This window comes from Acinonyx jubatus, chromosome D3 (genome assembly GCF_027475565.1).
Source record: "Acinonyx jubatus isolate Ajub_Pintada_27869175 chromosome D3, VMU_Ajub_asm_v1.0, whole genome shotgun sequence".
In the NCBI taxonomy this organism is placed as follows: Eukaryota; Metazoa; Chordata; class Mammalia; order Carnivora; family Felidae; genus Acinonyx; species Acinonyx jubatus.
This window is the reverse complement of record NC_069392.1, coordinates 78,932,376-78,953,803: the sequence shown is the minus strand read 5'-3', so window position 1 is coordinate 78,953,803 and position 21,428 is coordinate 78,932,376. Positions and strand designations below refer to the sequence as shown.

Sequence of the window (21,428 nt, the reverse complement as noted above, 5' to 3'; positions counted from 1 at the left end):
AAAGGTGTTTGCAAGCTAGACAATCAGCTGCCTTTTCCCCTCCGTTTTTAATCACTGTTTATAAACATCCTGTGCAGAGCCAGTGGACGTGCAGGTAATGGTGTAAATGGAGAAAAAGAAGAGCTAGAAAAGGCCTAAATGCTGACTTCAGCCCCATCTGGGCTCCATAAAGATCGCCTTTTCTGCCTTCGGGGTCTCACAGGAGACTTTTTACATTTTCAGGTAGAATTAATGGTTGAAAATTCTTCACTTCCTGTTTTGATCCCCACTCTGAGGACAGGATCCTCGATCCCCTGAAGATCCGAGGAGGGAAAATAATTATATTTTGATTACAAAGCAAGATCCTTCTTACCAGTGCTTCAGGGTCGAACAGCCGGAGCATCTTTAACGTCTGTAATTGTTCTCGCTCCGTGAGCAGGTGAATGTGGAGTTAATACTCATGAATGAGTCAATACTGTTCACCGAGTGATTACCTGGCGATGTGCTTCCTTCATGTTAGAAATTGTTCATAGAGATTGCATTCCCTCGTGGGGTTCTGAACGGCAAGCCTGTGGCTAAGCCCAGCGCTCTGCATTAAGGGGTCAGTTGGAATACTCTGTGTCTTTACATGTCCCCCCAGCTATAGGTCAGTCAGATTTTCGATTTTATTCATTACATTTATCACCTCTATCTCCTATAACTTGAAGCAAGGTAACCATATATATTTCTGCCTACCAGTTTTCTAGTTTCACTTAGCCCGTGGCGTCGGATAGCTCTTTTGTGAGTGATCTTAACTAGACTTGTGCAAGAATAAATGACGTTATCTATCTGTCAGTTGAGGGTAGTAGCCCTTCTCGTCTCGTGATTATAAGTGCTTTTCTCTTGCAAGCCTCCTGAACCCTGTTGGGACCTCAGTTGCTAAGCATTTTCATTGCCCTTTATCTGAATTTATCAGGATCTCCTAACCTCCCTCACCGCGGCAGTGAATCAGGCTTATTCACGCCACACAAGAACAATCGCAGGCAGGCACTGTGAAATGTATCAGAAGGCTATTTAAATCCTTTTATTTCCTAAAAGTTTCAAAGGCCAGATCTTTGAAATTAAGGGGTTTGTCCTTTTCTTAAGACCTCACTAGGCTGGGGACTGAATCTTGAAAAGTGTACAAACTCTCACCATTGGCAGGGTGGTCACCTATATCACACATGCCTGTGAATACATCGGCAAAACAGGGTTTTTAGACTTCTGCACAAAAAGTTCACTCCGCATTCAGAAAGGAAGAAAACATTAGTTGTAACAGTGAGAAAACCCCACAGAAACTTAGCTTAAAATATTTTATGAACATCTGAAGGATCAATTGTTTTCCAATGTTCTCCGAAAAAGTCCCTTCACCAAAAATGCCTAATGAAAAGGTTGTCTTCTTTCTGATTCTAAGTTTTTAGGAGAAGGTGCCTGATTGGTTTAATTCTCTTTGTGCCAATGCCCAGCCAACTGCCAATAATGGCACAATGACCTTCTGTGACTAGTCTGATTGATTTCATCCCCCTTTTCACGTTTTCATTTGTACCTGTTTCCTTACGTGCAGAATAGAAGTACAAGTGAATGAAGGTTTCCAGGGATGCAGGTGGCTTCAAGATTTGAAGAGGACGGGAGGGAAACCTTGTAGAAGGATAATGAAGCCGGGGAAAAATCTCCAGAAAGGGGCCCGCCTTATGGGTCATGTAAGCATTTTTGCCATGTTAGTGGAGGATTCTCTCTGATGTGGGGCTGGGGTCAGAGCCTTTTCTCCCTGAACGCCAAAGGTGGCAGAGAGGAAGCAAAATGTAATGTGGTCCCACAGAGCTCTGCAAGGGTAAGTGAAGGTCATAAACAATAATTCAAAATAAGAGTAGCACCCAGGTGCCCAAGGTACTAATTGCTAACATGAAGTGCTTACTGTGCACAGGCACAGTTCAGCTCTTTGCTGTATTCTTGCAGCCATTTAGAATCCAGGGTCAAGGGCACCTGGGTGGCTCGTTGGTTAAGTGTCCAACTCTTGATCTCAGCTCAGGTCATGATCTCATGGTCATGAGACTTGAGCCCTGCATCAGGTTCTGTGTTGGATGCGGAACCTGCTTGGGATTCTCTCTCTCTCTCTCTCTCTCTCTCTCTCTCTCTCTCTCTCTCTCCCTCTCCCTTCCTCTCCCTTTGCCCCTCCCCACTCATGTTCGCCCTCTCTCAAAAGGAAGGAAGGAAGGAAGGAAAGGAAAGGAAAGGAAGGAAAGGAAGGAAAGGAGGGAGGGAGAAAGAAAAGGAAGGAAGGAAGGAAGGAAGGAAGGAAGGAAGGAAGGAAGGAAGGAAGGAAGATTAAAACAAATAAAATAAAACCCATGTTGCTACATGCTGCCTCATCTGCTTGGTTTTGATTAGCTCTGTCATTTATTCATCCTTAATAATACTAATAACTAACATAGAGTACTTACCATGCTCCAGGTACTACTTTAAGCAGATTATGTGTAATAACTCATTTAATCCTAACAAGAACTGAATGAGATAGGTCCTATCATTCTCCCCACTTATAGATGAAGAAACCAGGGCACAGAGATAGATTTAGCACCTTGCCCAAGTTCACACAGTAGTTTGTGGCTGAGCCAGGATTAGAGCCGTGTTTGTGTTCTTAGCTACTGCATTGGGCTTCCTCTCAGGTGCTGATCACTGATTACAATCGTAATATGGCTATTAGTTATATGAGTTTACATGGAAAAATGTAAAAAAATATAAAACAGGGGCACCTGGGTGGCTCAGTCAGTTAGGCATCCGACCTCGGCTCAGGTTATGATCCCACTGTTCATGAGTTCGAGCCCCACATCAGGCTGTGTGCTGACAGTTCAGAGCCAGGAGCCTTCTTCACATTCTGTGTCTCCGTCTTTCTGCCCCTCCCCCATTCACACTCTGTTTCTGTCTCTCTCAAAAATAAACATTGGGCCACTTGGGTGACTCAGTTGGTTAAACGTCCAATTCTTGATCTTGGCTCAGGTCAAGATCTCACAGTTCATGTGTTTGAGCCCTGCATCAGGCTCTGCGTGGATGATGTGGAGCCTGCCTGGGATTCTGCCTCTCCTGTTCTCTGCCCCTCCCCTGCTTGTGTGCATGCTCTCTCTCTCTCTCTAAATAAACTTACAAAAATTTAAAAATAAATAAACATATAAAAGTTAAAAAAAAAAGAAGAATATAAAACAGACCATCTCTGTTCTCCCCAAAGATAAAATTTAAAAAGAGGATTAAAATTACCTTGATGATGTCCCCTGGTATCCATCTCTGAAAGAAAACGCAACTCTTTTGTCTGCATTTAATTTAGAAAACGAGGTCCTGTTGCTCCAGACAGCCCCCAAGAAGGCCTCCATGGAATCACTTAGGGAGTGAAGGTCGCTAGACGTTATTGGGCACCTGCCGCCTGCCTGTGCTTATAGATGTGCGAAGCCCTTGTCAGACTTTAAGAATCCGGGACGATAAACCAGGACCTCAGAATCAGGCCTATCGAGTCAGCGCTCTTAGGCCAATAAGCAGGTCTTATCAGAAACCGAAGACCCCAGAATAAAGACTCACGGCCGCCGAGCCTCCTCCGTGTGTGTGAAGCGGTGTTTGTGTTCACCTGTTTACTTTGGATTCCAGTAGAGAAAGTGCAGTAACCACCCGTCCGCACTGTTTCTAGACACCGTCCTTGGATAACCCTTCCTCTTCTTACGAATACACAGACCACCTAGCAAACCCTGACGTTCCAGGAGGACATTTTACTTAGCAGAGCATGAGGGAACCTCTGGAAATTCGTGCGACAGAGGCCCAATTTACCAGTGAACGGAGCTGTTTACATTTCCCTCCGATTGGAAGCATATCAAAAGCTTCAGGGCATCAGAAAATGCAAGCTACATAACAAAATTCCGAGTCCAAGCATGTCATGGGTTTTTGGCTCTTGATGTCAGTTATGGGGGATTATAACCCTGGTGAGATTCTCAGCGCAGCGCTGGCAGTCTGTCTTAGAACGGCAGCCGGCTGCGACAATGACCTGTAAGACTGTGGAAATGTACCCTCCAGGGCTGCTGTTTCTCTCCTCAGCTTTTGGCCTGGGCAGCCAGTCCCAGTACTGACAGGGTAGCAGCTGCTCAGGGTCCAAAGGGACTTACAGGTTCTTGGCAGTGAAGGAAACAAGGATGTACGGGAGCCCTTGAAAAGCCCTCCGGTCGTCCCTGCTGCCTTTAGGCAGGACCACCCAACTGTCCCAGCCAGTTGAAACCAGTCCTATTTTAAGACCTCTGGAGAAGGAACTCCAAACTCCCTTTGTCAGCTTTGGCAAATGCTGGCAAAATGGTCTTCGGTAGCTAGGCTGTCCCATCAGCAAGAAGAGGAACCTGTCTTAGAAAGTGATAGGATCGGGGCACCTGGGTGGCTGGGTCGGTTGGGCGTCTGACCCTTGATTTTTGGCTCTGGTCGTGATGTCATGGTTGTGGGATCAGGCCTCATGTCAGGCTCCGTGCTGAGTGTGGAGCCTGCTTGGGATTCTCTCTCTTCCTCTCTCTATGCCCCTCCCCACCCGCTCTCTCAAAAATAAATAAATACATACATACATACACTTTTTTTTAAAACAAGTTATATGATCTAAAATGTTCCAGAGATAATAGATAGATAGATAGATAGATAGATAGATAGATAGATAGGTGATGGGTGATGGAGAGAGGGAGGTAATAGATGAATAGAAGAGGGGGGGAGGAAGGGAACAAGGGAAAGAGAGAGGGAGACAGAGAGGAAAGCTAGTTGTGAAAGATAGCTAAACCCCAAGCAATGGGACATTTGAGAAATATTTATTATAGAATTATATGCCAGGGGAGTCCCCTAAACCCCATTGGAAACAGATGCCGCCTTCTCTCACACTCCTAGAGCATTCTCCACATACCTCTATTATAGCACCTTCTTGTGTTGCAACATGAGAATTTGCTAGCTCTTGGTCTCCCTAGCTACAGTGTGAGCTTCATAAGGCAGGGATTGTATCTTATTCTTGTGTGTAGTCTCAGCATCTAGCCCAGTGTCTAGCTCCATGGAAGGGAAGGAGGGAGGGAGGAAGGAAGGAATGGAGAGGGGAGGGAGGGAGGTACGTAGGTCAACCAATATGAGAAATAAATCCAGTTCCCTTAAGGAGTGCATCATTCCTAAATCTTCGATCTTTAACGTTTTCCCACCCAAACTAGACCTATCTGACGTCCCATTTCGCCTCGGTGAACTGTCACACTCAAAGTCAATACGATTATATAATCTGCCCGGTATTGGAAGGATTTGTTAACACTTATCTCTGTTTAACACCTTTCTAAGGAACACCCATTCATTGTAATGTTATTTGTCTCTGAAATGATTTCCCCCCAAGTATATTTCATGTGAGTTCATTGTTTACATAGATATGCATTTTCCACGGTCCGAGTACTATTGTGTGGTCTTGGCCAGTGAGAGCTGGTGTGGCACACCGGAGGGTAGCCTCTGGTTCTGTGCCTACTCGTGTCCTTGTGCACATATTCCCAGCCGTAGCATCCTCTCCGTGTGTGCCATCATGGAGTATGTTCTGTCTCCTCTGACTCTCCTGCTACTGTTGACACACAGTGGCTGGGGAAGAGGCGTGGGAGTAAAAGCCCAGCTCCTAATGCCATCAGGGGAAGTTTCGGGAAAAGGGCAAAGCCAGCTGGCAATTCAGGCTTGCCAGGAATTCCTGGGACCTGGAAACCAGTGTCACCGGCATTCTAGCCTGGAGGGTCACTGTGTAAGGAATGGGGAGCAGTGGGAGCTGCAGGCACGCGTGACTTTGTGGGGATCTTAGAACCGTGGGAGGTGACAGAGTGCGATGCTAGGAACATCACTCCACGGGGACCCTCAGCGTCCGAGGTTGCATCCCAGAGCCAGGAAGGATATGTGTGTATTAGCCCTGTTGTCCATGAGAGCTCCGGGAAGCTAATCTGTCTGGGGTAAACCCCCTCCCTTCCCAGATCCATATCCTCTCACCTTTCAAAGCCCAATCCAAGGTTTGGCCAAGTTTCTCCTCCTCCTTAGGATATTCTCCTCCCCTTGGAGCTCTCGCTCGCTTGCTCTCTCTCTCTCTCTCTCTACCTTAGCACCTGCTGGCATCCCTCTTGTCCTGTGAGCTGTCTCTCTCCGGGGCCCTGTGCCAGGCTGTGGATAAAGGCCTGAGTGCCTACCATACTGCAGATTCTTTCTGCAGAGGGTGACCAGCCCCTCACACCGAGGGCCAGGCGTTGTGTCTTGTGGGCCTCCGACCGCAACCATATCCCATGTTGGATTAAAGCGCCCAGTTTAACAAAGGGGCAACGGACTTGCTCACGGGTAGACGGTACAGCCGGTGAGCTGATCTGGCACAAGGACTCGGCCCATTTGGGGCATTGGTTTTCAATGATAACTGTCTGGATCAATTAGACCCTTCCTGGGAGTCGTCGCTGTATTTCACGTCATCATAGAGCTTATTTGTGCTTTCCCTTGGGCTGGGGTCTTTTTATTTAATGTTTTATTTATTTTTGAGAGACTGAGTGCAAGCGGGAGAAGGGCAGAGAGAGAGGGAGACACAGACTCTGAAGCAGGCTCCAGGCTCTGAGCTGTCGGCACAGAGCCCGACGTGGGGCTGGAACCCACGAACCGTGAGATCATGACCTGAGCCGAAGTCAGACACTTAACCCACTGAGCCACCCAGGGGCCCCAGGTCTTTTTTATTCCCTCTCTAGATCATCAGGTCCTGGAGGACAGAGTCTTACCTAATCCTTCTTTCCTCGCCCTCTGTACCTGGGTTCTTGGCATTCAGGAAATATTGAGCAGGTGAATATGAAACACGTTGGCCTGATGCCTTCACCCAAGGACTGGCCTACTCTCCTGGCTTCTTCTCAGGTTCTGCAGCCAACGATACAAGAGAGAAGGGATCAGAAAGGTCTCAGCATCCCTGAGCGGTGTGAATTGGGCCACTGGAGAGGGCAGTGGAGGCAACAGCAGCAGCTGGCCAAGGATGTGGTTGGAGGGATAAACACACAAGATGCCTGCGGGCCGCCCAGGCCAGAGAGGTCTGAGGCTTGGAGTCTGGGATGTGGGGACAAAACAGTCCTAAGACAATGAAGACAGAGCCAGAGACACGAAAAGCGGACAGGGGCAAGCCCGTGGAGAGGGACAGACACACAGACAGAAATACCAAATGCTGTTCATCCAAACCGGCACAGGTCTGCCCGTGCTAGCCAGCGTGAGCTCCTGCTTACCCCCAGCCCCGGGTGGTAAGAGCCTCAGAAGCAGGGGATCTTGTATTTTGTTCGCCTCTCTACGCCCAGGGCCCCACAGGACCCACATAGGGCCTGGCACGCTGTAGGCTCCCGGTCGTGGGTTTTAACCCGAGCCAAACTGATAAAAAAGGATCTCGCAGCCTGTCTTGACGATATATCCAGAGGGCTACCAAGGTTTCAATCACCTTGAATGTTATGAAGTTCTCTCCCTTAAATCTAACTGCACTTTCCTGACACAGCTTAAGTCCATTTCCTCTCCAGTGGCTTAAAATGCACGGGATGATTTTTCCGCCATTCAGGAAGAAGGAATGCTGTGTCTAAAGCCTGGATTCAATAAAGCCAGATTTTTAAAAAACAGCTCTTAGCATCTTCTACTACAGACACTGGTCTGGGCAGGGCTTTTTACTTTATTGAATCCAGCTGAATAGCTTGACTACATTAATAATGGGGCTTCATTTCCAACCACTGCCTCCCAGTCTTTTCCCCTAAAAGCCTTATGGTACTTAAGCAACTGCTAATACATGAATAATTGCTGGTGGCATCATTTCCTGCCATGATTTGACCACCAGGATGAGGTTTTTCTTCTTGTACCTAATCTGGAGTTCTCGAGCATGCCATGTGTGGGCTTGCAAGATCATATTTATAAAACACAGTAAACAAATCCAACTGTAGCTATGATTTGGGCTGCACTGAGGTTCTCTGTGCTGAGAAATTAGGGATTTGGGAAGATTCTGTCGGGCGTATAGTAACATTGGTCTGAAGGGGATCCTCCCTCAAGCTTGTTGAGACGTTTGAGCCGGTATCTCCATGGAGCGTGGGTAGTGCCATTTTGAGGTCGCCCAGGATGGCACAGTTGCCTTCCTGCATTTCAAAGGGACGCTGTTTACTTGGTGCCCCTATTGCCCTACTTCCTTTTGAAGTCTCCCCGGAAGATGACATCACATCATTAGTTCTCTTTACGTTGGACTTGAGTGATGATGGTCTTTAGCATACATAAGCGGACGAGGTATCCGTGTAGAAGGCCGCTGAAAACACAGCTCTTCGCTGCAACAGGAAAGTCGCTTAGCCCTTAGGAGCACACACGGGACCCACATGGCCTGTGTCTAAATCCAGCTCGGACACTCTCTGGCTATTAGTTACCTACTCTGCCTCAGTCTCCTCATACGTGATGTGGGGATAACACTACCTACCTCACTGCGTCCAGACGAGATCCCGGTGAACTGATGTTTGTTAGATGCTTACGTCGATGCGTGTGCGTGGTGAGATGTAAGTGCCCGGCGTTGCCTGTATTTACTTGTCCTTGTGTTGAAGAACCAATGCATTTATTCCTCTCCACCCAGCCGCCGACTGGGATGAGCGGTAAAGTCTTTCAGCCGGCACGCAGTCAGATTTAACAGGGGGCTAAACACTAGGCACGCCTTGCCGGTCACACCTTTTTGGCAAAAATAAATTATTAGTTCTTTTCATCTGGAAGTCCCATCTGCCCATTGCTGTGGGGCCGGGGACTGCGGGGATGTGCAGAGCGAAATTCCTCACCGCCCTCCTCAGAGAACCTGCAATCAATGTGGAAAGCACGACTATCATCCGGCCAGTAGCAAACTGAGACCAGAGAGCTGACATGATGAGGTATCAAAGTGGAGGAGACGTACATGGTCAGAGAGCAGGCAAAAGAGTTTTTAGAGTTGGTTTGATAGAAAAAAGGAAGTGAGAAGGAGGTAGGAAACACTATCTAGAGCGTTCGGCAGCTGTATCACCCGACGTCCTTCCTCCAACAGTCCCCCGTCCCTGAGCTGGGCCCTGCACCTTCTGCAAGTGACAGAAGAATAAAGACAAACTGGAGAAATAAAAACGTTTTCACGTATGTGAGTTATCAAGTCAGACCACAGCAGATCCTGGGAACGTTTTTCTGTTTTGGAAATGAAGCAATGGTGGGCTGTGTGAGTGCGTGCGTGCGTGCGTGCGTGTGTGTGTGTGTGTGTGTGTGTGTGTTTGTATGAGGAGCGGGGGAGAGGGAGCGCTCCTCTTCTTAGGTCTAAAATCGACTGGGACAAAAAGAAACAGAATTCGGATCAGTCTTTTGTTTATGTGGATCTTCATCGTGTGAGATTTTTATGGGTTTTTCTCAGAGCTTCTTGATAGTCTGCTAATACAAAATAAGTTTATGAGGTCGTTTGCCTGTCTCTTTCCTCCTCGGGACCTTTTATTTTTCTCTCGCTGGATGATGTGCTCTGCTTCCTCCGTGGGGCCCGTCCCAGGCCGGAGCCGGGAGCACGCAGTACCCAGCAGCTCATCTGTATCACGGTCGCTCGGCCCCCGTGAAGGGAAATAAACAGCACGTGGGAGGGGGGAAATCTGTGTTCTAAGAACTGCTTTGGTTTACACATCTATAGATACACTCAACCAGTACTGCGGGTCACATGTACCGGCTGGTGAAACTGAGCATGAGTCACTTTTAAATTACTCATAGAGCAAGAAATATGTTTCTTTAAAAGCCAGCGCCGTTGGCTTCCACACGGAGCGGCGGGGGGGGGGGGGGGGGGGGGGTGGGCGGTGAGCAGGAGGCCTCATAAAGCACCCGGGCCTCCCGTGACAGCTGGCCTGCACAGGGCATCTGGCGGGAAGCTTCGAGGGGTCCCGGGCCCGAGGGCTCTTTGCCGTATGTTAGATTTGGAGGTGAGACCCTCCATCAGTGGAGACCCCTGTACCGAGGCAGCTGGTGCTTAGGCTAAATTTGCGAGTTAGCCCATCTTTGTTTTACGGCCTCACTTTGTAATGGGCGCTAGAACTCTTGATGAAGGCCTTCAATTACTCGGTCTAGTGGTGGAGGCCAAAGCCTGTGGGCCGGAAGTGTGGAATAGTATGTCCATTCGACAAGAGGTCGGGGAGGGGGAGGCTGAGGAGAGACAGATCCAACAGGGATCGCGTCGTGGAGTACGGGGACTTCAGCTGAGCCTTGAAGGGCTTAGTTTGTTGTGAAAGAGAAGGAATGACATCCCAAGCGACATGGAAAAACCATCTGAGCCACAAAAAAAAAAAAAAAAAACACGCATAAGTGACAAAAATGGCATGTTGGTTTTTTTCTGTTGGGAGCCTAAGTTTTTTTGAAGTAAAAAATATACATATAGAGAACGAGAACAATCACCAAGGGAGCCCAGGGCAATGCTTACTAAATTGGTCCAAAAGAGGGATTTCACCAAATGCAAATGAACAAAGAACAATACATGTGACTCAAAATATCCGTTATGCTCTTAGGCGAGAGGGTGTGAGGCAGGGAGGTGACCTTTGAAAGGTTTTAAAGTTGTAAACTTTTGCAACCACATTGTTTTGATTGCCGGGGGATTTAAGAAAGGATTACCTCAGGGTACCATTTTGGAAAAGTGATTTAAAAAAAAAAAAAAAACCTACTTCCTGCATAATATTTTAGGATGGTTTTGTTTTGTTTTGTTTTGTTTCATTCTGTTTTTGCTTTGAAGACCGACAGTCCAAATGTCCGTGAAGTAGGTCGGCCTTTCCTGAGACACTACCACCCAGAAGAGTGGAGGTGCCTGGCTTCCCCTCCATCCGTCCACTCTCGGTCCCTCTGCCAGAATTGCGGTTCACTGGAGCAAGGGTACCTCCTATTCCCACCCCAGAGGAAGTACATTCAGCCTTGATTTTCCTCTCGGCCCAGCCCCTCCCCCCTTCGACAGGCCAGGAGGGCCACCTCCCATCAAAGCACTGTCCCTTGCTCTGGGCCAGACTTTCCCTGTTGGTCTCTGAAATTTGGGAAACAGGAAATGTTAAGAAAATGTCTAATTTGCCCGGTCTTGCGAACTCCTCTTCCGATGTTGCAACAGAATTTTGGAAACGAGCTCAGCACTCTGAGCCCTGCTCGCACCCTCCTAATTGGAGAGCATTTGCTCCTTTGAGACTCTGGTACATTTGACTATCCAGCCTCAACTTCCCTCTTTCTAAACATGTAAACCCCAGTGCCTGAAGAACAAAACCAGAAAAACCCATGCAATCTGTTACATGATCAAGTGCCAGCAGGGTTGCGGAGCGGGGCCTGTGCGCCCGTCCCTGAAAAGCCCCTTGGCATTTAATAAAAGCACCGTCCCTGCGAACGTGTCTGTGCAGGTTCACGCAGCATCTTCAGAACCTTCACTACCTGTGTTTGTAGGAGATGATTGATGATTAGCCTTTCTTCCCACACATTTGGTTTTGATAATCTCCATGCACAAAAACATGCGGATGCAAATCGTTTAAAAACAAAGTGGCTTCCAGGGGTCTTTCTGGGAGGGTGGAAAAGCTCCCTATCTTGACGGAGAGGGGGCGGGGGTTCCAGGCGTGTATGCGTTTGTCAAAATTCGTGAAAATGTACACAGAAAACGTATTCATTTTGCTATATGTAAATTACAGCCTTGATGGGAATTTTTTAAATACTAAAGGGGCTTGAGGGTAGAAAAGCTGAAAAGTGGGCGTGATGTAAATAGCCCCATTTAAAGAGATGTAGAAACATAGGGTTGGCCAGCAGAAATGAAGCAGGGAACATATGTGGGCAGTCCCCACTGTACGGGAAATCTTTGCAAGGTGAGCAGATTGAGCCCAGTTTATAGACACGACAGCTGGTTATGTGCACGCGTCTGTGTTTTCACATGTGGGGGGTTTTTCTTTTAATCTTTATGTCCATTCTTGTTTGGCTCATTTCCCTATGCAGTTGGATTTTGTCTTCTATTTCCTGAATGTGACTCCTCCCCAGTACCTGATATCTCAGGCCTGTAAGAAGTGAATGCCCAATGAACGTCCCTCCCTCCAGAACACTCTACTGAAATTAGCCAGGGCATGTTGGCCTTAGATGCATAATGTCAAAACGGAAAGTGAAAGGAGAAACATCCATACTTGTGCTAGTTTTGAGAAAATTCCCAGGTCTCTCTGCTCCTAAAAAAAAAACCCACTTCAGCACTTACTTTGGAAAAACTACTTTTGCCCAACCAGAAAAAGAAAACTTGGTACTCCGTGAGTAGTGATATTTATTTTAAAGCAAGGAAACACTTAATGATTATGTCTGCATGTGGGTGGGGGGCGGGGGGGGGGGTACCCTGGCTTTACCTCCTGTTCCTGGGGAATTAGAACAGGTGTGGAAATTCCCCCAGGTTACACTGTGTCAGTTGACACGTTTGTATACAGAGTTTCATGTGTGTGTGTGTGTTTTTTTTTCTGAAAGTTATTCTCTTGTCATCATCTCATCTTGAAACTAGAGAGGAAGGGAATGGAAAAGCAAATTGCTAATATCAGAGGCTTCTGGAAATTCCCCTTTTATGGTACACGAGTCTTTCTTAAGAACAGTTCTCTTTCGGTTGTGTTTTTGTGATTTGGGTGAAAACCACTCTGCTCGGCCCGACCTCTGGTTCACTTAAGCATGATCCCAGCTCTCCGGAGAGCATGGGGCTGGCTCCGGACATGGCCAGGGGATGAAAAGTTGATGTGTACTGCTTGGGAGGAAAGAGACCCATGTAGAGACTTTGCTTTTAAAGTAGATAAACTGAGCGTAAATCCAGATTCACATGATTTAAAATCATTAACTTACCCAGTATCGCTTAGAAACCGATGAATCTCACATGAACTAGTGACTCACCACTGCCCGCGTGGTGGGCAGGCAGGCAGCTGTCTAAATATCTATTGGCATTTTGTATTAACGAACTGTGATCAGTTCCAGTTACAGCCCGGTTTCAATGGAAGCTCACTGACCTGTTTTCAAGTCAGTGCAGTGCCGGCTTATTTTAGAGCAAAATGCTTTTTTTCCCCACACAGCTTCAGAAGATGCGTGGTTAAAGACAGATGTAGGCCTTGGATTCTGGTGCTGGGACAGGCTTGTGTCCGATGTGCCCGCAGGTGGACAGGGCCAGCGTGGGGCCAGCGGGTGGAAGGAGCCCCTGGAGGAAAGGCCATCTTGCTGCTCCTGGGACTGGCTGGCAGGCTGCCCGGGGGCGGAGGGCCCACCAGAGACTCATGCTTGGAATGTGGGAAGCATGTGACAGCCAGTCCCAAAGCTGGGCTTTGAGGGACTATGCTAATTAGCAAAGCCCCTGCTAGGGTCAGGTCACTGGGTGGCCAGGTAAACAGTAGCAGGTTATTTCTGCACCGGCAGACGGAGGCAGTGGGCTAGAGCCCTTCCCCGCGTAGAGTGGTTCTTGGCAGTTACTTATTAATTGTACCTCAAGGCACCGCTAGGTTCGACAAGAAAAATACTCCTCCAGCAGCTCTCTCTCTGACTTCTTCTCTCCCCCAACATCCTCACACTCCACTCCTCCAGCGTGGGAAACTGAGGGGACCTCCTACCTGGGAACTCTGAGGACAGCCAGCCTCCCAGGCCCTGGAACACACAGCCTGTTACCTCCTCTAAGGAACTCTAGATTATTCTAGGCCAGGTGAGTGGAGACCCAGTCGGGGCTGTTCTTATCAAATGTCTTGACTTTTGGGTTTCTTTTTCCTGCTACGCTGAGCCCTCTATGTATTTGTTTTCTTTCTAATTTTGGCGTTAGAAATAAAAGAAAAGAATGTTTGGGTACAGTGTAAAAGTTTTCTCGTATCCACGTTGGAAACTCCCCAGTCCCCCTGAAACCAGACAGGTGCCTGTTTGTTTCTCTGTCAATAAACAGTGTGCGCACTCAGCAGGTCAAGTGCTGGTAACCGGGGTGGACACGGCCCCGTTTCAGTGTTCGAGAGGGACTCGGTGGCCCTGAGTTAGGAGCAAAGCCTGCCTCTCCTCTTCTTTTTTGATCTTCTGATAGAGACCACATCGTGTTCTCTTCACGGTATTTTGATGCCATATGGTGTATAAACACAGGTGTGACCTTTACACCGTGCACGGGGTTACAATATAATCGGCGAGAGAAGATAAAACCAGCTGGAGTTTAAGGTTAGAGCTGAAAACAGCTAATTCGAATTTTCACTGAAAACAACGTCACAGAGCCCAGCACGGGTGCCCTCTAAGGGACGCTCTTCAGTCCCTTCTAAACGAGCCCCGGGCGAAAGGTTTCCACGAAATAAGCCATCTCCCGAGGTGTAGACATACCTGGTGACACCCACTCTGAGGACACCCTCCTCTGAGGTGCCCTGTGCCTCCTGCCCGGCTGGATGGAGGGGAGTGTTGGGAACTTTGTTTTGTGTCTGGTCCTGGCTTCTGTGCTGGCTGGCATTTCACTTCTTTGGGACTCCGGTTCCTCACGTACAAAAATAGAGGGACTTGGAACCTGTTCCTTATGCTTCTTGCATTCTGGTTTTTCTGGATGGAGGCTCAGCCTGGAAGCCTAATACCATTTGGGTACTTAATTCTGAGGGGAAAAAAATATGTATATGTGCATATACATATGCATACATATATCAGACCCACAATTAACTTAATTGCTTCTTTGTGCCAAGGCTTTCTTTCTTAACTCCAGGACTTGCTGTCTGAATTTGAAGGAGGGTGGCCCCAGATTCATGTTCGCAGAAGTAGCCGCTGCGGCTTTTTCTCACTGCGCAGCCAGCTCAGAGGAGAAGAGACGGAGGAGAAGCTGGAGAGCGAAGTCTCCAAGGTTAACACCACCACCCCAGAGCTGCCTCTGGGCAGACACTTTTACCTGAGTCTCTGGTTGTCCAGGAAGTCAGGACTCGGGGCGCAGAGCTGCTTTGAGGTTATGAAATCCACTGGTTTGCAGTCGCTGAGCAGAGCAAGAGAGGTCAGGACGTGGGCCTCCGAAGGAAGCCTCTGTTTCTGTTTCTGTGAATGTCAAGTGGACGGGCAGGTGGACATATGTGGCATTCTTGTGGTGCTCAGGGGAGGAGGAGGGGAAGGAAGTACAGCTCTGGGCATTGGGGGAGGAGGGTCCTGCCGATTCTCTAAGGCTGGGATCCTCAACAGGGGACTGTTGGCAAGGTCTGGAGACATTATGGGTTGTTTCTGCCAGGCCGGGGTTTTTATTTGAATTTCGTGGGTAGAGGCCACAGAGGTTACTACATAGCCTACGATGCCCTCCCCCAAGAGAGAAGTACCTGGCCCCAAATGTCAACTGATCTAAGTCCTAAAGCTAGTTGTGTTTTCTAAGTTGAAAACACTGGGCTGGGGCGAATGGGAAAAGTTATTTGCAATTGTCCCCGCTCAAGGGACAATCTGCCTCATGGCTGCTGGGTGAGGCTTCGTGTTAACTATAGCTTCCTTCACTTCACTCCCTGTCTCTGTCTTCCAGCCCCTCAGCCCTTTATTTCCTCTTTTTCTTTCTTTCTTTCTTTCTTTCTTTCTTTCTTTCTTTCTTTCTTTCCTTTCGTTTTGCTTCTCCACAAACTTCATGCATATTAACTGGGTGTTCAGGGATGAAACAATTTCTGGCCTCGAGAAATGCCCTCAGGCAAGACGCACAGTGAGAACAGAAGTCCCAAGAATGCTAAGTGCTCCTTCCCTTGGTCACACCTGTGGTCTACACCGGGAGACAGAGGGTGAGCCTCTGACCGGCAAGGAGAAAATGAGGGGAGGGTGCAGAAGAGAGAGGGTGTGACCGGCGCTCCAGGGAAAGAAAGGGGGCGAGGGCTGAAGGTGACCCCGACAGGCCCCCTCTCTTGCCCACCTCCACTCCCTGCCCCACTGGCTGTATTTCTTCCTCCCACCACCTCACTTGCTGGTCCATCCCTCTCCTCGCAGCCACCGTCCTGCTCTTCCCTCTACGCACCAACAGGGGGCAGCAGAGAGCAGCCAACAGAGCCTAAGGCGAGGAACCCAAGGTGGGAACCATGGCCTCACCTCGACTCCAGAGCACCCCTTGGCTTCCGTGCCAACACGTTGATGCCCTGCGACCCTCCTCTTCCATCAGCCTGTCTCTACACCCTCAACCCCTGGAGAGCGCTCCCCACCCAGCGCACAGCACATCCCACGCCAACCTGGCCACGGATCATGTTCAAGCTGGTGACTCATCTAGTGTTACTGACTTGCTGTGTGGTTTCTCAGCCTTTCAGACGAGGCTGTTTTGCCTCGTCAAGCTGACTGTCCGTCCCCTGAGGCAGGAGCCATGCTCTGCCCCCGATGTTTCCCCCGGGCCCCGGTCCAGCGCTGTTCCCAGAATCTGTGCTCCGTTCTGTGGATTGATGGGGAGGGCCCTATCGTCTGCTGCCTGCCTGTTGTCTCCCAGCAGACCCGCCTTTGCCCAGACCCTCGCAGCCAGTGCTATCACCCCCTCATCTTTATAGGTGACTAACTGAGACCCAGAGGCGTTAGACATCTTGGTCCAGGTCTTAACGCTACGAAGCAGTAGACTTGGAAACCCAACTCAACATTTTAGACTCTGCCCCACACCATGTTGCCATCCCAGTGCCATCCAGTCCTAAGAACCTCGTACTGCATGTAATAAGTCCATCTTCCCTTGAGCACTTCCTTGAGTCTTTATGGATTGTGCTGTTCATTTATTTATTCGCTCCCCATACACACAGCTTCTGCCAGCTGTGAGGCATCGTTAGACCCCAAGAGGACAGAGATGAAGAAGGTCATTGCTGCCCGAGAGGGGAGGGACATGGACACATAGCAGTGAGCTTGGTGGTGAGCAGAGATGGGTGTGGTGGGGAGGTGATGGGCTTGGTCAAGAAGAGTTTCACAGAGGAGGTGCAGTGGGAGCAGAGTGTTGAGAGGCACAAGGATGTGGTGTGGGCCAGGCTCAGCTGGAGGTGCGCGGTCTCAGCTGGAGTCCCGTGGAGTACGAGGCATGGGCTGGGTGTGGCTGGAGGCATGCGTCAGGGCCGGTTGACCCTGCAGATAATGGAGGGTCGCTCAGGGCCTTTGGATGAGAAAGAAGGACATGATCCTTTGTGGTTTAGAAGGAGCCCCCAGCAGCAGTGCTGAGGCGGGTGCCAGAGGGAGCAGGGTGGTGTAGGCAGATTGGGAGCCGTGCAGTGGGGTAAGGGGATCTGGCATCGGAGGGCTGGAGAGAGGAGACATCAACAGAGAAGACAGTGACGTGTGGGTGGGGAGGGAGGATGGAGAAGTTGGGAATGACTTCAGGGTCTCCCACTAAGTTGCAGGCTACCAAGGGCTGACCAGAGGGTTAAAGGCAGATTTTAGGAAGGCTTGATGAGTTCCCTGAACGAGTGCATTGGGTTTGAGGTACCCGAAATATACGTGGATACGTTTGGTTCCGGGTTAGGGTTCCACGGCTCCTTGGGAAGCCATCAGCGTAAAGGCCCCTTAGCAAAGTTGTAGCTAAAATCGAAGAAGAGTATGAAGTCTCTACTGCTTGGCGGCAGCCAGTTCCATTAGTCCATCCCTCTGTGTGGAATAGCACTGCATTTTCTTTGTCGCTAAGCTACCTACTCCAGGTCAACAGGAATGACCCACAGTTGGAAGGTTCAGGGATATGATAAATAAATGAGTTTCTTCTTTTCTGTGCCACTGAGAGTTCATGAACATCCCCAGATTCCCCATTCAGGCTTTCCCTTTCCAGGGCCACAGCTGATTTGTAAACATCACCGTCTTATGAAAGGTTCCTCACCTCTTGACTATGTTGTCTGTCTTCCTCTGGACCTGCCATTGACTTTTTGAAGTATCCAGGTCTGCATGGAGCATCCCAGGTGGGGACCTCATGGCTTGGTACAGTTACATGTCCTTTCTGTTGCCTGATGAGGACCAGGCTGGCCTTTGTGCACTGAGATCTGGAGAAACTAGCTTCCCTGACTCCAGATCTCTTCTCCTGGGCTTGTAGCTGACAGCCCAAAGGTATCAAGTCTAGTTTGAATCTTTGTGGTTGTTGTTTAAGAATGACCTTGCCTAATGATATTAGGAAATAAGGTCCTAAAATCAAAGCCCAAAAGCCCTGCAAACAGAAATTTACCAGCTTCAGACATTGCACACTGCTGTTTTCATATGTGTATTTCCTACCACTTCCTTATAAACAAAAGTCCCCAGGAAAGGGACACTGAGATCTCCGACAGTTCAATGGAAAGACAAGAGAGGGCCGGAAGGGACTCACGATTACTGAGTGCCAGTCCCTGTGCTGAGCTCTTCACAGAAGTCACTTCTCCTAGTGATGACTCCAGAACCAGAGTCTTATTTTCCACATCTTATGAGTTAAGAAATTGAGTCTCAGAGAGGTTGAAGAACTCATGTCACCTGAGTTAGATTTAAGCATTCCTGGGAAAGAAAGAACAGTTAACTCATCCGACGCATTGACACAGCGAGTCATGTGCAGAGTCCCGGTTCAAGGCCACATCTGCCTTATTCTAACACTTGTGTGCCCTCCTTTCCATCGACCTTCATCCTGGAACGGTGGAAGGAGGAGGCCCAGGATCAGAGGCCAAGCGAGGTTGTTTCTTGGGTGAGAGAGCTGAAGCTGTATGGGTCCACGAGCCTCTTACATTGTCTGCTGAAAGAGCCGTTGTGAAACAGATGGAAAGTACCCAAATTGAAGACACAGTGAGGCATCATCACCCGACCAGTCCACCATCCTGCCATAATGGCTACTGTGTAATTTCACCCAAACCAAGTAATTACGTCTTCCAGTAAGAAAGGAAGATGCTGGGACGCACGAGTGGCTCAGTCGGTTAAGCGTCCGACTTCGGCTCAGGTCGTGATCTCAAGGTTTGTGGGTTTGAGCCCCACATTGAGCTCTCTGGATCCTCCTCCTCTCTCTCTCTTTCTCTGTCCGCCAAAAATAAATAAATATTTACAAAAAAAGAAAAAAAAAAGGAAGGAAGGTGCTGAGAACAGGCACATGATTTATTATATTTTTGCCTCCCGGGAATACTTCTCCTTTTATGATTTGGCAGTAAGAATATTTAGGAGTAGCACTCTGTACATAGATTGGTTGGCTGTGCACGTGCGCTAGAAAATTAAGGACTAGATTTCATTGTCCTCATCCCCTCTGACCACACTTCACAGCAAAATCTCAGGCGTGTGGATGAATTGGGGGGGGGGGAGGGGAAGGTTTCTACCAACTAATGAAAAAAATCTTTAATTTTAGAATCTCTTGAAAGAGATTGTTTTTAAAATTTCAAGTACCCCGAATCAGGCACACAGAGTGTTGTTTCCAAGTGGCGGCTCTGTTTAGCGAATAATGACCACATCAAAACGCCAGACTCAGTATGGTGTGCTCCGTTTCTGGTCCCCTAACAGTCACATCAGTTTGGTGTCAGATGCGTGTTTCTAAAGAACTCGAACATTGTTTTCTCTTAGTGAGATAAACAAACTCCTTGATGTCTATTTATAACTATTTGTTAGCGAGTCTCTTGTTAGCTCTACACGGCAGTTGGAACACACGAGAGATGTTTTGCAGGTTGGCCGTTGAGTCCGGACTGTCTGTTTTGACCAGGGTCTCGGTATCTCCTACCCAAGCCCCTGCTTGCGGCTCTGAATTCGTATTTTTCCGAATGGCATCCAAAGCTGTTCTGCCAGCTGCCGTAGATTATATACGGAGAGAACAGCTACCAGGTTTCCTCTGTCCCGTGAAGGAGCCTGGCCTTGAGCATTAGCCAACGGGCCCATTTAACTCTGTTTCCCAGCTCATTTCTCCAAGGGCTCAGTGCACCACTGAAAACCTTCACATAACAGAAAGCCAGTGTTTGGGGGGCATTTGGTTTCAACTTGCTTGTGTTTGAACATTTATATTTGTAATAGTGCTAATCTCTAAGGGACTCAAATCACATTAAGAGCTTTATCTAAGGCTGCCAAGGAAATTAGCATGTATCCACATGACTGGGAATGATGAGAAATGGGGTTGGGCCTACAGAAATTTAATAAGCTCCGACTTTCATTTCAATGATCTTTTCCATGAGATTGTGTTTTTCAGCCCGCGCAGTCAGGCCTGGGTACACATTTCCCCCTCCGCCCCCAGCTCGTGCCGTCACCTGCACCCCGGGCCCCTCACCGCCGTGGCCACCTTGCTGGGATGAACTGGCCTGCTTTATCCCCTCCTGCTCTGAACTCCCCCCCCACCCCCCAGCCCGCGTATCTGTGACACTTACTTGTTCTTTGTTGTATTTCTCCCTCCTGGCTTCTCACAGACTTGTCTCCTGCTAGAGGGAGAAGAACGTTTGTGACTTTCTCTTGAGTTCACCTCAGAGTTTAGGTCAGGCTAGCCTCGTAACTGTGCCCGGTAAGTGATGTGGGATAGATGGTCAGTCCATCAGGGGGTGGACCCACCAGTCCACCGGTAGGAGATAGATAGGCCGTGGGGAAAAGCAACTGGGGGTCACAGCACACACTGTCGGCGTGGGGAAGGGAATTTCGGGGGGAAATCTAGATAGATTGACTTGATCACTCTATCAGGCCAATTTATAGAAAAGGCACAAGAAGGGGAAAATTCCCTGTGAGCAGTTGGAGAGATGAAAGAGACGTAGGGAATGCCCCTTACTGCATTACAGAAGGGGAAACCAAGATGACTTACCGAGTAATTTTTTTGACGCTAAAATGAAAGCTCAGCATAGTCAGGACGAAAAGAGGCGCATTTGCCTTCTCGGTAGAGACATGGCTTGGTACTCTTTGAAGAATGTTGCCCGTCAAACTAGGAGAATATGACAGGAGTCCCCCAGTGGAGGGTGGAGAGTCAATCCCCACTCTCCCAACCGGGATAACTCCTTCGTAAGCATCAGACTTGGCGTCGCAGTCCGACATTCCTAGAACTGTTACTGCCAGAGTTCCGCACAATGACTTAGCTAAGCTTTGGCATTTCGTTAGGAATCCCTATGTAAATTTACTTCTTGATCCCGACGTGGAGACTGTTGGTTTATCACTGAAACAGCTCACCAAAGGCCGAGCAGAATCTGGTTGTAGATTCGGCTCCAGGCTTTTGGGTACAGAGGAGCCTTTATAACGACAGTGTCACAGCCTGGGGAGGACGTAACTCGAGGGAAGATAGGAGCAAAGACAAATGCAAAGAGAAAGGGTGATGGCAAAGTAAGAGGGATAAGGGAAGGGGGAAGAAAGAGTAGATATACATAGCAGTAAGAGAAGAAAAATCATTACAATGCCCCATGGACAAAAAAAGTGAGTTTTCTGTTTTTCTTCAGGCCCTACTGCACCCACCCCTGTTGCTAGAAGGTGAGAGCAGGTGCGTTCTGTGGAACCCACTCTTGAAGTGGTGTCTCTGAAGCAAGAGGGGAGACACCATAGCAATCTTTCTACCAGATCTCTGCTTTTGTTTTGTTTCATTTTGGGGCTGACTTCAGCAA

At 48.6% G+C, this 21,428-nt stretch overlaps 1 protein-coding gene and 1 long non-coding RNA gene across 3 annotated transcripts in view; one reads left to right on the top strand and one right to left on the bottom strand.

The window, feature by feature from the left end:
* Positions 1 to 21,428, top strand: part of BCL2 (BCL2 apoptosis regulator) — a 177,211-nt gene that overhangs the window by 131,413 nt on the left and 24,370 nt on the right. The gene's annotated exons all lie outside the window — the stretch shown is intronic.
* On the bottom strand, positions 2,389 to 16,675 carry LOC128312370 (uncharacterized). Its single transcript, XR_008291561.1, has 2 exons — positions 14,867 to 16,675; positions 2,389 to 8,818 (listed from the first exon to the last, which is right to left on the bottom strand). It is a non-coding gene; the product is annotated as an uncharacterized LOC128312370 (long non-coding RNA).